The sequence below is a fragment of the Dipodomys merriami genome, unplaced genomic scaffold (genome assembly GCF_024711535.1).
Source record: "Dipodomys merriami isolate MVZ:Mamm:240054 unplaced genomic scaffold, mDipMer1.0.p SCAF_26, whole genome shotgun sequence".
Lineage (NCBI taxonomy): Eukaryota > Metazoa > Chordata > Mammalia > Rodentia > Heteromyidae > Dipodomys > Dipodomys merriami.
The window spans coordinates 7,785,961-7,801,848 of record NW_027204048.1 but is presented as its reverse complement, the minus strand read 5'-3'; the positions used below and the strand labels follow the sequence as shown (position 1 = coordinate 7,801,848).

The window sequence follows — 15,888 nt, the reverse complement described above, 5'->3', positions numbered from 1 at the left end:
AAATGTCAGACCATCCCTTTCTGAAGGTTGGTGACAAAACTCAGATTGTGGGTTTTTTTTTTTTTGTTTTTTGTTTTTGTCCATGGGGCTTGAACTCTGGGTCTGGGCGCTGTCCCTGAGCTCTTCAGCTCAAGGCAAGTGCTCTACCTCTTGAGCCAAAGCACCACTTTTGGTTTTCTAGTGGTTTATTGGAGATAAGAGTCTCACAGACTTTTCTGCTGGGCCTGGCTTTGAACCATGATCCTCAGATCTCAGCCTCCTGAGTAGCTAGGATTACAGGTGTGAGCCACTGGTGCCTGGCTTTTTTTTTTTTAACATGGACCTTCTGATGCTGGGAAGGAATGTGAGAGATCTGAACAGAGGACATTCTACTTCCATCACATGACTCCACATCAACATCTGTCCAAGCTTGTTGTGTTGTATCTCTTTCCAAGAGTTGCTATCATTTCAGACAAGCTTTGATATTCAATAAGTTATATCAATATTGAAGAGCCCATGGGCACATTCTACAGGAATCTTGTTACCTTTGTCCTTGTAACATCCATAATATATCTGAAGGACCCTTTGTTTAAATAGAAACAATACTGGCTTAAAATAGATCACTGTATGCTGAAAATAAACTATACAACTTCTGGGTGAGTATGGGCAGGGAAAACAATTGTTTAAAAGAAATATACTATTTTTTTATTGTGAAAATACCAGACAGAGGTGTTACAATTACATGGGCAAAGTAATGAATACATTTCTTATCAAGCATTGTTGCCTCCTCTTTTGTTTCCCCTTCCCATCCCCTCCCATCTCCCCTCACCCTGCCCCCGGCCAGCCAAAGTCGTAAAGTTCATTTTCAACATAGTTATCTGACATTTGTATCGAATAACCCTCTGTACATCACCTTTATAATTAAATAACATTAAATGACACAAAGAAAATAAAACAGATCATCATTTGCACCCTTTCGGTCCTAAAACCTTTTCGGAAGGCAAAATAATTCAGAATATGAAGCACACACCTTTCAGGATTAATTATGATTCTAAGAACAAATATAAGGAAATTTTATTGTCATAAGATTTATATCAAAAATAAGAGTAAATATCTAAATTAATATTTTAAGGTTTTCATTAATATTAAATTACCCATGGCGTTTCAACAAATGCTATTAATGCACTGGTCAAATACACACAGACACACACACACACACACACACACACACACACACACACACACCACTTCACTATAATCCCCCTTTTATATCTTTGGCCTTAATGGTTTGATTTTGTTTCTCCTATTTTCCACAAATGAGAGAAAAAAATTGTGATACTTGTTTTGTGGGGATGGCTGATTTCACCCAACATGAACATGTCCAGGTCTATGCATTTTTTAGTAAATTAGATCATTTCATTCTTAATGGCCAAGTGGTGGATATTTTCATTATCTGTTTTTCAAACAAAGTAAGATGGCAAATACATGAAAAACTGTTCAACATTCTTAGGCATAAAGAAGATACAAATCAAAATTACAGCAAGAATGGTTATCAAGAAAACCAATAAGGGAGTTCAGGGAAGATGGCGGAGGAGAAGCTGGAATCTGAACAAGCTCTCATATAGAAAGCAGTTTTAGAGTTCCAGTGAACAGTCCTAAGCCAGAGAATCACACCAAGTGTGCCATCACAGGACAGAGAGTTAGGCAAGAGAGGGGAAGCCAAGACAAGGAGACACATCTGAGCGCTTGCCAGCAGCCACCGCCGCGGCGGCAGGGTCACGGCGGCAACCACAGGGCACCCAAATCTGAGCCACAGAGAGTCCGGGACGAAGGAGCCAGACGCAGAGGGCGAGAGGATTCTACTCAATACCAGCAAGAACCGACAAGGAGCGGACTTCTTCATCCTGCAGTTTGCAGACCAGAGACGACCCAGGAACCAAGACTCAGAGTGAGTAGAAGCCCGACATGTTCACTCCTTCTCAGGGAGCAGAGGAGGGAAGGCCACCCCTCCCCCCCAGCACCGGTGATCTCCATCTTGGATACCGACAAAGCTCAGAGGAGCTGCTAGCTCCAACTCAGGCCTTGGAATAAAATGAGTCATTTAGCAGGTCACAAGAACTTAATGGCGAAGTGACCTGCCAGACTCAGCTCCATCCAGGAAAAAGTCACCCAGCTCAGGCGCCAGCCATTGGAGTGGCTTTCCTCACTGGGTAACCAGAGCCAGAGGCTGCCCCTCCCTCTAGCAGCCTCCACAATCAATTGAAAAACAGAAACCCTGAGAATGGCTCCAGGCTGGGCTCTGTGAGTTTTTCACAAAATAGCCCCAGGAAAAGCTACTGTTTGTTGAAAGGCCTCAACTCTACCCAAAACCTAGCCTCACCACTGCATCCCCCTCTTTTGTGATTCTCAAAGCAGATCACCCTCCCATTAAACTAACCTGGGAGGGGGATCTCAAAATCTTGGGTAAAGCAGAGCATTTTTCTGCCTGTTCGAACAAACTGACTTAAGAAACCAATCAAGCCACAGGACCAAACTGACTTAAGAAACCAATCAAGCCACAGGACCTCAAGCTGACCAGAGACTCCAACAAGAGGCTGGTTACAGACAAAAGGGAGATACAGGATTCTTCACACCCCTCCCCAAAAAATAAAAAAAAAAACAAAGAACTTTTTTTCTTCCTCTTCTTCTTCTTCTTCATCTTTTTTTTTGGTACCTTATATATATAATTTTTTTCTTTTCTAAAATTTTTATTAATCTTTAATTTTTGCCTTTTTTGAAAAAAATTGTTTTCCAGTAACTTTTTTTTCCTCTTATAATTTTTATTTTAGGAATACATGAATGTGCGTTTTCCTTTCTTTTCTTGTCTTCTTTCTTTTTTTCTTTCTTTCTTAATTATCTTTTTGTTTTTTGTTTAGCTCTACTGAACTTCTGATCTTTTTTTCTCCCTTTCTTATCCTTTTCGCCCTTTCGTCTCTTTTGTTCTTCTTTATGTGACTTAACTCTTGTCCTGCACATCCTCAGATAAACCCATAGTTAACTAGTACACCCTATCCCCCATTGTGTACACACTTAATCCACAAATTTATTACTCAATTCAAAACCTCTGAGACTTAAATTCCTTAATAGCAGTACTACCTCTTTATACCTATATAATATTTTAAGCATTTTCTTAAGTTTTTCACATCTCCTCTATGTCCCTCCCCTTCTCTCAATATATTCACATTCCTCTCTAAATAGACTGTATTTTATTCTCTATAATAATATTAATTTTTACATTTCTATTTTTTTCTGGTCTCTTTTCATTTCCCTTTCCCTTTCTTCTTTTTCTCTCTCTCTCTACTTGCATCCTACCCAACCTATTTACTGAATTGAGATTAGGACATAGTTAACTCTCCCTGTGCCTCCCCACACCAATCTATTTCTATTTTTTACCCACATCTCTCCCTAACCCTAGTAATTTCTGGTTTTCCAAATACTCTGCGGTTCGAAGCCCATTAACATATAGTTGTTTGATGTTGAATAGATGTATCTGTTGAACTAGATTGTATCTGTAGACTATTGACTGTACAAATGCAAACTTTGGTTGATGGTTGCCTTAAGATAGTGTTCTAGCACAAAACTGGTGCTATTTTCATCTCAAATGGGCAGAGTAAGCAGGAAAAACACAAGAAAAATGGCAAATCCGGGTATCTCAATTCCCAATCTTGATAATCAGGGCTCAGAAAAGATAATGAATAATCCAGAGGAGAGTTCCCAAATAGCTCTACAAACACTGGTGGCAAACATGATAAATGAGAAGTTTGACAACTTACAAAGGACTCTGTATGAGCATGATAGGGAGAGAGAGGAGGCATCCCAAAAGTTTATAAAGGATTATCATAAGTGTGAGGAAGCTACTCAAAAACTGATACAGGATTTGCGTGAGCAACTTGAGAATACTCAAAGAGAAAGGGAGGAATGGCATGAGCAGGCTGAGAACACTCAAAGAGAACTAAAGGAATCCCATGAATGGGAGGAAACTAATCAAAGAGTAATACAGGAATTGAGAGACCAGGTAGAGAATACACAAAGATCACTAAAGGCATTCATGGAATCCATTAACAAAGAGCTGAAGGAAGTCAGGGAGACCACAAAGGGAATGCTGAATGGAACCCAACAGAAGGAATGGGAGTCCAAAGAAACCATAAACAATCAACTAAGTGATTTGAGAACAAACACTGAACACCAAATTAAGGAAGTAAAGAAATTCATACAAGACCTAAAACAGAGCTTCAACAAAGAATTTGAAGCCACCAAAGCTGACCAATTAGAAGGAAAAGAGATAAAAAACAAAGTAGAGAGTCTTGACAGCAGGTTAGACCATGCAGAAGATCGAATCTCAGGGATTGAAGACAGCCTAGATATTATAGAGAAAGAACATACAACCATCCAAGACAAGTCCAAGAAATATGATAGATCTATCTAACACCTGGAAGACACCATCAGAAGGCCTAATCTAAGGATAATGGGTGTAGAGGAGTACCTAGAAACAGAAGTTAATGGTCTAGGAAATTTGTTTAAAAGGATCCTAGCAGAGAACTTCTCAAACATACAAAAAGATAGGCCTATTCAGATACAAGAAGCTTTTAGAAGCCCAAATAGACCAGACCAGAATAGGACATCCCATCATCACATTATAATCCACACAGGATCAACTCAGACCAAGGAAAAGATCCTTAAAGCTGTCAAGGAGAAAAGGTTAATCACCTATAAAGGGAAACCAATTAGAATCACCTCAGATTTCTCAGCAGAGACAATCAAAGCAAGAAGAGCCTGGAATGATGTATGCCATGCCCTAAAAACAAACAACTATCAACCAAGAATACTGTACCCAGCTAAACTCTCCTTCATAACTGAAGGCCAAATAAAAACCTTCCATAGCAAAGAAAAATTGAAACAATACATCTCCACCGAACCAGCCCTACAAAAGATTCTTAAAGATGTCCTACACATAGAAAACCAACAAGACCACAATAAAGGCCAAGAAACTGCACCCAAACTGAGAATCCAAGAACCATAGGAAGAACCCAGTTTTTGCAGCCCCCAAGAAGGTGGATAACATGGCAGGAACTCCCAAATACCTCTCAGTCCTATCTCTTAACGTTAATGGACTGAACTCTCCAATTAAGCGACATAGACTGTCTAGTTGGATTAAAAAACAAGACCCTTCTATCTGATACCTGCAGTAGTCACATCTTGCCCATAAAAACAAACACATTTTCAATGTTAAAGGCTGGAACAAAATCTACCAAGCAAATGGCCCCCATAAACAGGCAGGAGTTGCAATCCTAACATCAGATAAAATAGATTTCAAATTAAAATTCGTGAGAGGAGATAAAGAAGGTCGCTACATACTAATTAAAGGATCTCTCCTTCAGGAGGATATTACAATTCTAAATATCTATTCGCCAAACAATGGAGCACCCAAATTTATCAAAGAAACACTACTTTCCCTCAAATCCCATATAGATCCAAAGACATTAATTCTTGGGCATTTTAACACACCACTCTCCCCACTAGATAGAACAACGCGGCAAAAACTCAACAGAGAAACCGCAGATCTAAACAGCTGCATAGAACAACTAGACTTAACAGACATCTACCAAACTTTTCACCCAGCAGCATCAGAATACACGTTTTTCTCAGCAGCACATGGAACGTTTTCTAAAATAGACCACATTTTAGGCCACAAAGCAAACTTGTCTAAATTCAGAAACATTGAATTTATACCTTGCATTCTCTCTGCCGGAGGCCCTGGGTTCGATTCCTCAGCACCACATAAGCAAAAAGAAAAAAGCTGGAAGTGGCGCTGTGGCTCAAGTGGTAGAGCGCTAGCCTTGAGCTGAAGAGCTGAGGGACAGCGCTCAGGCCCAGAGTTCAGGCCCCACAACCGGACCCAAAAAAAAAAAAAAGATTATCTCTTTGTTGCTTTGTATGTCCCTCCCCCACAGTATAACCCCTGCTTTCACTATATTTGATTTCAGTATAACTTGTGGAGGAGATGGGGAAAAACCAGTTGTTTAAGGATACAGGTGGACCTGTTGCAACAATGAGAAGTACAAGCTGTCATGTCCAAAACGAGCTTTACAACGTGGGTGCTGGGGGGGGGTGGGAAGGGGGGAAGGAGATGGATTGGGATTGGGGGGGAGGGGGGAGGCTGGGAAGGGATGTGAAGGGTAAACAAAGGAGGAGGCTGCAATGCTTGGTAAGAAATGTACGCATTATCCTGCCCATGTAATTGTAACTCCTCTGTACAGTATGTTCACAAATATAATTAAATTAAATTAAAAAAAAAAGAAAACCAATAAGAGCTGGGCACCAGTGGCTCAGGCCTGTAATCCTAGCTACTCAGAAGGCTGAGATCTGAGGGTCATGTTTTGAAGCCAGCTGGGGCAGAAATGTCCATGAGAGATTTAAAAAGCTGGAAGTGGCACTGTGGTTCAAGTGCCAGATGACTATCCTTTAGCAGTGAATCTCAGGGACAGTGCCCAACCCCTGATTTCAAGCCCCAGGATCAACACACACACACACACACACACACACACACACACACACACACACACACACACACACACACACACACTAACATATACTAGTGAGGATGTAGAGGGAACAGAACTGTTTGGAACTGGTGAGAATGTATACTAGTCTATTGAAATTAGTTTGGAAAACTGGGTGCTGGTGGCTCACGCCTATAATCCTAGCTACTCAGGAAGCTGAGATCTGAGGATCTTGAGCAGAAATGTCTGTGAAACACTTATCTCCAATTAACCAACAGAAAACCAGAAGTGGTGCTGTGGCTCAAGTGGTAGAGTTCTAGCCTTGAGCTGAATAGCTCGGGGACAGCTCCCAGGCCCAGAGTTCAAGTCCCATAACCGGAAAAAAAAAGAAATTCCTTTAGAGTTTTCTCAGAAACCAAAACCAAACATCCCATATAATCCTTCTATACCACTCTGGGAACATACCTCCCTCCTCAAAATAAATCATAGTCAGCTTACAATGGAGACATCTGTATAACCATGTTTTGAGGTGCATGATGAGCAATAGCCAAATCATCAAACCTCTCCCAAGTTTTACAAAGCAATTCCTTGATTAAGAAACATTGAATTTTATATCGTGTGCTATTTGGCCATGTGCACATAGAAAATAGAACTCTCCTATTTAGTATCTTAAAAGCAAAGGTAAATATTCTTTTTTATGTCATCCCTTTCATTATTCTCCATCATCGCTCCAAACCCCATTTCTTTTTTTTTTTTTTTTTGGTCCGGTCATGGGGCCTGTACTCTGGGCCTGGGCACTGTCCCTCAGCTCTTCAGCTCAAGGCTAGTACTCTATCACTTGAGCCACAGCGCCACTTCCAGCTTTTTTCTTTTTGCTTATGTGGTGCTGAGGAACGGAACCCAGGGCCTCAGGCATGCAAGGCAAGTGCTCTACCACTGAGCCACCTTCCCAGCCCACCGAACCCCATTTCTTATCTCAAGTTTCTTAATTTGCTAAGAAGTGAATTGACTTTTATGACTGCCTTATCCCCTCCTTGCCTCTCTTCATTTGTTTACTTCCTTCATTTTATCCCACCACTCCTTCCTTTAGAGTACTTTTTCCTGGTGTTTATTTTGTTGGTCCATGATTTTGCCCTTCTGAGGAATTGTACCCTTAGGGTACTACCCTAGATCTAGTAAATACTGGTTTTTAATTGTATACTTTTAAAATTTACTTATCTTTTTTTATTGTGAAAATACTGTACAGAGGGGGTTACAATTACATGGGCAAGGTAATGAGTACATTTCTTATCAAGCATTGTAGCCTCCTCCTTTTTTCTCCTTCCTATCCTCCCCCCCACCCAATCCTCCCTGCCCCCCCAACCCCCCTCACCAAAGTTGTAAAGTTAGTTTTCGACATAACGACTTGTACATCTCATTGTTACAATGGGTCCATCTGTATCCCTATGTAAACAATTTGTTTTTCCCCTTCCCCTCCACAAATTATACCAACATCAAATACAGTGAAAGCAGGGGTTATACTGTCCCTCCCCCACACAAAGAAATAATCTTATAAATGTGTTAGAAACAATCGCATGAAAGAAGAAAAACATTTGAATACATATCTTAGGGTTCATTTCCCTAACATCACCTTATCTGAACTTTTCTGCTTGACTCAGACATATATGAGATATTGCAAATAAGGGAAACCATGGGACCTATGTTTCTTTAGGCCTGGCTTACTTCACTTAATATAATTTTTTCCAAGCCGTTCCATTTCCTTTACAAATGGGGCAATGTCATTCTTTCTGAGGAAGGCATAGAATTCCATTGTGTATATATACCACATTTTCTTGATCCATTCATCTACTGAGGGGCATTTGGGTTGGATCCATATCTTAGCTATAATAAATAATGCTGCACTAAACATAGTCATGCTGGTAGCTTTAGTGTGGTCTTGTTTGTAAACATTTGGGTAAATGCCCAAAAGTGGGATTGCTGGGTCATAGGGGAGCTCTAGTGGAGTCTTTTGAGGAACCTCCATACTGCTTTCCAAAGTGGTTGAACAATTTTACACTCCCACCAACAATGCAGTAAGGTTCCCTTCTGTCCACATCCCCTCCAGCATCTGTTGTTATTAGAGTTCTTGATTTTAGCAATTCTAACTGGAGTGAGGTGGTATCTCAATGTTGTTTTGATTTGAATTTCTTTTATGGCTAGGGATGTTGAACATTTCTTCATGTGTCTATTGGCCATCCTTCTTTCCTCTTCAGAGAAGTTTCTCTTTAAGTCTTTAGCCCATTTATTTATTGGGCAGTTGTTTCTTTGAGGATTTGTTGTTGGGGGATTTAATTTTTTGAGTTCCAAGTATATTTTAGATATTAGACCCTTGTCCATTGTATGGTTAGTGAAGATCTTCTCCCAATTGGTGGGCTTTCTATTGATCTTGTTAGCTATGTCCTTTGCCATGCAGAAGCTCTGCAACCTTATGCAATCCCATTTGTCCAACCTTTCTTTGATTTGTTGTGTTTCTGGGTCTCTATTAAGAAAATTTCGGCCTGAGCCAAGGAGACCTAGGGTTTCTCCTATTCCATCCTGTAATGTTTTCAGAGTGTCTGCTTTGAGTTCAAGCTTTTGATCCATTTGGAGTTGATTCTGGTGCAGTGTGATATATAAGGATCTAGCTTTAGTTTTCTACAAGTAGTTAACCAGTTTTGTCAGCACCATTTACTGAAGAGGCTGTCTTTCTTCCATTCTATTGTTTTAGCTCCCTTATCGAAGATTAGATGGCTATAGGTCTGTAGGTTCATTTCTGGGTTTTCAATTCTATTCCATTGGTCCTGAGGTCTGTTCTTGTGCCAGTACCAAACAGTTTTGATTACTATGACTTTATAGTAGAGTTTGAAATTTGGTATTGATATTCCTCCAGCAGTGTTCTTTCTGTTGAGGATCGTTTTTGCTATTCGGGGTCTTTTATTGTTCCATATGAATTTTTGGATTGTCTCTTCTATTTCCTTGAAGAATGAGGTTGGAATTTTGATAGGTATTGCATTGAATTTGTAGATAGCCTTGGGAAGTATTGCCATTTTCATGATGTTTATCTTTCCAATCCAGGAGCATTGGAGTTTTTGCCACTTTCTAAGTTCTGTTTTGATTTCCTTTGTCAAGTTTTTCAAGTTTTTAAATTTACGTATCTTTCTAAAGGCTAAACCATAAATTTATAGTATGAACTGTAAGGAAGTGGGAAAGAAATATGATACCTTTTCATAAGATAATCCCTAAAATACTCAGTTATTAATTGCATGGAAAACATTAGACACGTTCCTGATCCAGCAAAATATAGTAAATCCATGATTTGAGCAAACATATCAATTGCTCAGTGTTAGGAAGGTGGGAACTACAATGTAGAAACTAATGATTCAATCAAATCTGTTTGTATTAAATCACATCATTATGAAATTTCACTCTTGGTAAATTGAAATCAAAGTTGAAATCACAGCAGTGTGTCTTGTGTCTCCAATGGGTACAGGGTGTACGAGATACCCATGACTTTACAACCCATGGTTTCAGCATGTAAGATACAGAGAGAGTGTTCTTTCTGCCTGGAAATTAATACTTAGACAAGCATTTGTTAGGAAGAGCAGAGAGACATAAGTCATCTCTGTTACTTCCTAGTCAATTACATACCTCTGGCAAGATCATGTCCCTTGTCCCCACACCTGCACTCAGTGTTCATGACTGATGTCACCTACAGCTGGGAGGCAGTAGTACCTGAAACCCTTCACAGTTCCTTAAGTAGCAAGACTGTGGAAACAAAAAGACAACCAACAAAAGCAAAATGTAGAATGAATTAGAATGAAACCCTCACAATATTTACTGTGAATAGATTTTTCTGATTGTTTGGGGGATGGGGATCTCAATGAATGATAACCTGTAGGGAAGCACATTAAGAAAGAAAATAAAGATGAATATCACAGCCTGTTCTTATGTCATCAATTTTGCAGATTTCATCAGTTATTCTTTATATGAGAAATATGAATGAACTTTTAATTTTTAGCAATTTAATGTTATTTTAATGTTAAAAACTTGTTCATGTTTCAAGGTGTGAAAAGGCAAAATCATATTGAATTAGGGTCCTCTTGCAAACAGTGTATCTGGCACCAAATCTCAGACATCAAACTGGACTTCTAGAAGAACCACAGAAATAGATTTCAAAAATAAACTCTAGGAGCATTTGATTCTCTGTAAAATAATACCAAGCCATTGCTATCTCTAATATAACCAGATTTTTTCATTAGCCAACTCCTGGAAAACCTGCCCAAAATACAGTGACACGTTAGGGGTCACGAGGTGCAGCCCCTAGTATGGGGCCTCTCTCCTCCTGCTCCAGAGGAATGCCTGGGCCTGAGCACACGCCTCTAATCAGTGCACTCAGCGCCCTTCAAAGACTCTTCTGTATATGTGTAGCTGCTAGTGACTTTCTAAGAAATAATAATTCAACAATGCTACAAGAATATATGCATAAATTAAATGAAAGAATGGAACTACAAAAATGGGCAAAAAATAGAAAGTACAAAATGTGGCTTATTTAACTGGTCAATCATATATTCTATGGGTTGAAATTATACTGGGGTGGTTAGAATATGGTTAAGCTCATGTATGCACCAGCCTTAAGTATGCCCAATTACTTTCTAATCCACTTCAGATACCAAGTATCAGTCAATGATCAGCTACTGTGTATGAACTTCTTAGAACAAGTTGTGATATTGGAATAGTCTTAATTTTTAATAAAAACTGTGGAAGCCCAATGATTTCTACATAAATGAAAAGCTAAGGGAATGAGAAGATGCCACCCTTTAAAAATCTACAAATCCCATAACATAGAGGAAGGGCATTTTAACCAACATGCATTTTCCTCACTATATCAGGCTTGGAACTTTAAAACCCAAAACAACAGCCTGTATGAGTCACAATCATTATACTCATTCATATTTTATACAATATATTTTATATCAGAATCATCTACATTGCAATAATTAATATGTTCACTTGTGATGTTTAAGGGATGCACTGAACTCAAATCCTAACCTCTCAACTTCAAAATAAGCTAAAAGAGGAGAAAAATATACTCATTTCTGTAGTTATACCACCATGATTTACAACAATGGACTTACATGTAGTAGCATTAAATTTAAGTTGTACTTCCTAAACTAGTTCAGCTTTCACTGAAAAATAGTTTTACCCCTTAAAGAGTACAAGAAAATTTGAGTTTAACTATAGCATTTAATCAATTGATTTGGCTTTTTGTTAATAGGAAAAGTAACATGTTCAGTAGAACTAGCATGAATAGATTAATACTTCTCCAAAGATTCAGCTCATATCTCCCTGTACAACATTAGCATAAAAGGAAATCCGTACTTTCTTATTTTTTAATTATCATTAAGAAGATGTAGAAAGGAGCTGTCATTTAACAGGGGTTTATAAATACAATGTATCTTGGTCAATGTCACCCCTTTCAAAATTCAATGTATCTTGGTCAGTGCCACACTTTCAAAATTCTCAACCACTCTATCCCCACCTCTTCCCTCACTCTTCCTAATTTTGTAGGTAACATAACTGCATTTTCCTCCTCCTCTCGTCTTCATTCCCCTACCCCTTTTCCTTGGCTCCAGCCCACCCCTTTTGAGTACAGGCTTCCTGTGCAGTCCTTATTTTCAATGATAGATTTTTTTTTTTGAGTCCGGTCGTGGGGCCTGAACTCTGGGCCTGGGCACTGCCCCTCAGCTCTTCAGCTCAAGGCTAGCGCTCTACCACTTAAGCCACAGCGCTACTTCCAGCTTTTTTCTTTTTGCTTATGTGGTGCTGTGGAATCGAACCCAGGGCCTCAGGCATGTAAGGCGAGCACTCTACCACTGAGCCACCTTCCCAGCCTCTCAATGGTAGATTTTTAACCTCCCACAAAGTCCTAGGACTTTGTCCATGGCACTAGCAATGGCACCTTCACATCACAGAGGGGTCAAGTTGTGTCTTGGCTTTTTCTCTATAGCTCTGCTATATGCTCATATATATTTGAAATTAATCACTTTTAGTTTTTCATAAGTACCTCACTTGTCTAGTCAGCTTCCTCTAACCTGTTCATAAACTAAAAAGGGATGATGTACTTGGAAATAATTTATAAATTCCAATGATCCTTTTCTGACCTGAGTTTTCTTTTTTTGGGGGTGCAGTCGTGGGGCCTGAACTCTGGGCCTGGGTGCTGTCTCTCAGCTCTTCAGCTCAAGGCTAGCACTCTACCACTTGAGCCACAGCACCACTTCCGGCTTTTTTCTTTTTGCTTATGTGGTGCTGAGGAATCGAACCCAGGGTCTCATGCATGCAAGGCAAGCGCTTTACCACCAAGCCACCTTCCCAGCCCATGACCTGAGTTTTCTTTAGGAGCACTTCTTGTCATGTTATTCAGTATAAGGAAAGGTTAGCAAATCCACAGACAAATGTATAATAAGAAAAAAACTATAAATTATAACAATTCATTAAATGCAGTGTAATTAAATTTATAGCTCTAAGAATGAAAAATAGCTAAGACTAGTTCAGGGCAAATTCACAAGAGGACAATAGGAAATTCACCTGGACTGCTATAAAAGCTGCTAAAGCAAACTGAAGCAGGGGAGAGGCCAGTGAAGCACCTCCATACCTAAAGACAAAAAATCATCATGCACAGATTAATAGACACACTGATAGATGCTCTCCTTTCTTTTCCTCCTTCCTTCTCTCCTTTTTAGTTAACAGGAAAATGACTGAACTTGTAGGAAACATCAATCTGATAAAGGTGTGCTAGTAAATCTGTAATAACAGGCTCTCAAGGAGAATAAAATCCCTGATTTATACTATTTGTTATTTACATGCATTCTCACCTTCACCAAAAATTGAATCTGAGCCTTACTGACCTCAGGGTTGGAAAGTGATGCTCAAATTCACATATTGTATGACTTTTCCTCCAAGCAGTTGGCAGAGAGGTTGAACATCTGTAGAGCTTAAAGCATAGGCAGTTGTCACGAAATAAGGAAGCAGTGGTGAAGTGTGCAACTTTACCTTACCTTATTTATACTATTAAATTACTTTATTTTAAATAATGATTGGATTGAAAAATTAATGAAAGGTAATGATTGACTCATCCTAACTAATGAAAATTGGAATCAATACCTGACTTGTAAGTAAAAAAATATTAAAATTATATACCTTAAAATGAAGAAGAAGACTTCAGTAGAAATCATGCTTCTGTTAAACAATGCCCTAAAAACCTTATCAGTACACAGGGAGCATTACAAAAATTCAGAGCACAGAACTGAGGGAAAATATGCAACCACAAACATTTCTAGATGATGTGATTATAAAGCTAGAAAATCCAGAATATTTGGTCAACTATTGGCTCAATATTTCTAGCTAGATCTAAAGGTCCTACTAATACAAAATAATATGTACACACAAAAATATTCGTGTTGTGCAGAAACAGAATGTTAGATGATAAACAATATTGAAACATATTGCATTTTAATTAAAAATGAAATATTGTATATCTGTAAATAAGCATGGTAAAATCAAACTCACTGAAAGCTGTTGAATGATAGGACATAGGTAGGACATGGTCAGTCACTTTATAATATATAGGCTGTGAAACACGAATGTGAGACTCCCTTTGAACAATTAACATGCACTCTAGCAATAAATAATTGTAAAGCAGTTCCCATACTCGCAGAAATGGGGAAGTTGAACAGAGGATGAAAGATGATGCATATGCTTGAAATACTTCATGTATCTGCTTGAAAATGGAATAATGAGCTAGTACAAACTTTTGAGAAGGGACAGAAGAGAAACAGGAAGGTGACTGATTGGGTGAATTTGTTCAAGGTACAAATGAAAGTACCATGTAATGATCAACAACTAACTGATGCTAATAAACATGCAAATAAAAGTTGAGTAGATTTAAAAATATTATCCATACAGAAAATAGATGTGAGAATATAAAATGACAACAAAACATGAAAAGTATCTGAGAAAGCAATTTGTTGGCACAGGCCTGTTATCCTAACTACTCAGGAGGCTGAGATCTTAGGATCATAGTTCGAAGCCAGACTAAGCAGAAAAGCCTCTGTGAAACTCCAATTAAGTCAGTCCCCCTCCAAGTGCTGGATTTCAGCGTCATCGGCCTGGGCCTCTGGTGTTTCGCAGAGGTTCTCACCTGGCACCTCCCAGGACTTGCCGGCACACTCAGTAGCCTCAGGCCAGGCACATCCCAAGAAGGGCCCAAGACCACCTGGCCTTCACATCTGAACCGACGACAGCCATCTGACAGCGTATCACACAGTTCTGCTCAAGGACCACAGGTGCACTTCCCAGCCCTCCTCCGGGCCTATTCCTGTCCCAACCGCCAGACTAAACAGTCCCCGGAAGTCCTAACTTGACGTGCAAACTGAGCGTCCTCACGTACAAAATGTTAACCAATTACAGAGTAGCATAGGGACATCATTCACTTGCTTATAGAAAACTACCCAATAGGGATGGCCCACCGCATCTTTCATTTACATAAGTTGGTCAGGGGAAACCTGGGTAGGAGCTTTCTCTATATGAGCCAGCTTCTCTACTACTTATTAACACAATCTTTTTTTTCCCAGAAGAAATACTATCACCCTCTTTTGCAAGCTGATTATAGGTTTATTTGTTTGTTTGTTTGTTTGTTTATATTGAGAAAATACCGTACAGAGGGGTTACAATTACATGGGCAAGGTAATGAGTACATTTCTTATCAAGCATTATTGTCTCCTCCTCTGTTTTCCCTTCACATCCCTTCCCATCCCTTCCCATCTTTCTCCCTACCCCTTCCCCCCACCCCCACCCCCCGCCAAAGTTGTAAAGTTCATTTTTTGACATAATGACTTTTGGTTTGTTTTTAAAATAAGGCCTCTCTTTTTATCTTAAGTTCTTTTCTAGTCAATCTTTAGACTTGATCATTTTTCCACCTTTACCTTTTATTATACTGTATTTCGCTCGACTTTAGCAAGCCATTATCACATTGCCCCAAAATATTTAGATGTTAACCAAAAAAACCCTAATTATAAAAATATAAGTTTCAGTACTCCATTTGGTGTCTTCAGATAGCCAGTTGCTAGTGCATTCATCTAACCAAGAATTTCAGTGATAGCTCATAAGTTCCAGAGAAATCTAGTAATTTCCTAAACACATAGGAGCCTTACATCTGAGTCATAGAGTTCAAGAGACCACACAGTCATGGAAACTGCTATGGATTCCAAACGAGGTTCACAGCTCCAAGAAACACATGGTATCAACAGTTCCTCCTCCAGCACAGATAATCATTAGCATAATATTTGCTAAGAAA

At 39.2% G+C, this 15,888-nt stretch overlaps 1 long non-coding RNA gene across 1 annotated transcript in view; it reads right to left on the bottom strand.

Moving 5' to 3' along the window:
• The window catches only part of LOC138836947 (uncharacterized), a 29,121-nt gene extending 15,599 nt beyond the window's left edge, over positions 1 to 13,522 (bottom strand). The window contains exons 1-2 of the long non-coding RNA XR_011375126.1: positions 13,442 to 13,522; positions 10,185 to 10,301 (exon numbers count right to left, since the gene is read on the bottom strand). This is a non-coding gene — a long non-coding RNA (uncharacterized lncRNA). The remainder of the gene's footprint in view (positions 1 to 10,184; positions 10,302 to 13,441) is intronic.
• Between the last annotated feature and the right edge of the window lie 2,366 nt (positions 13,523 to 15,888).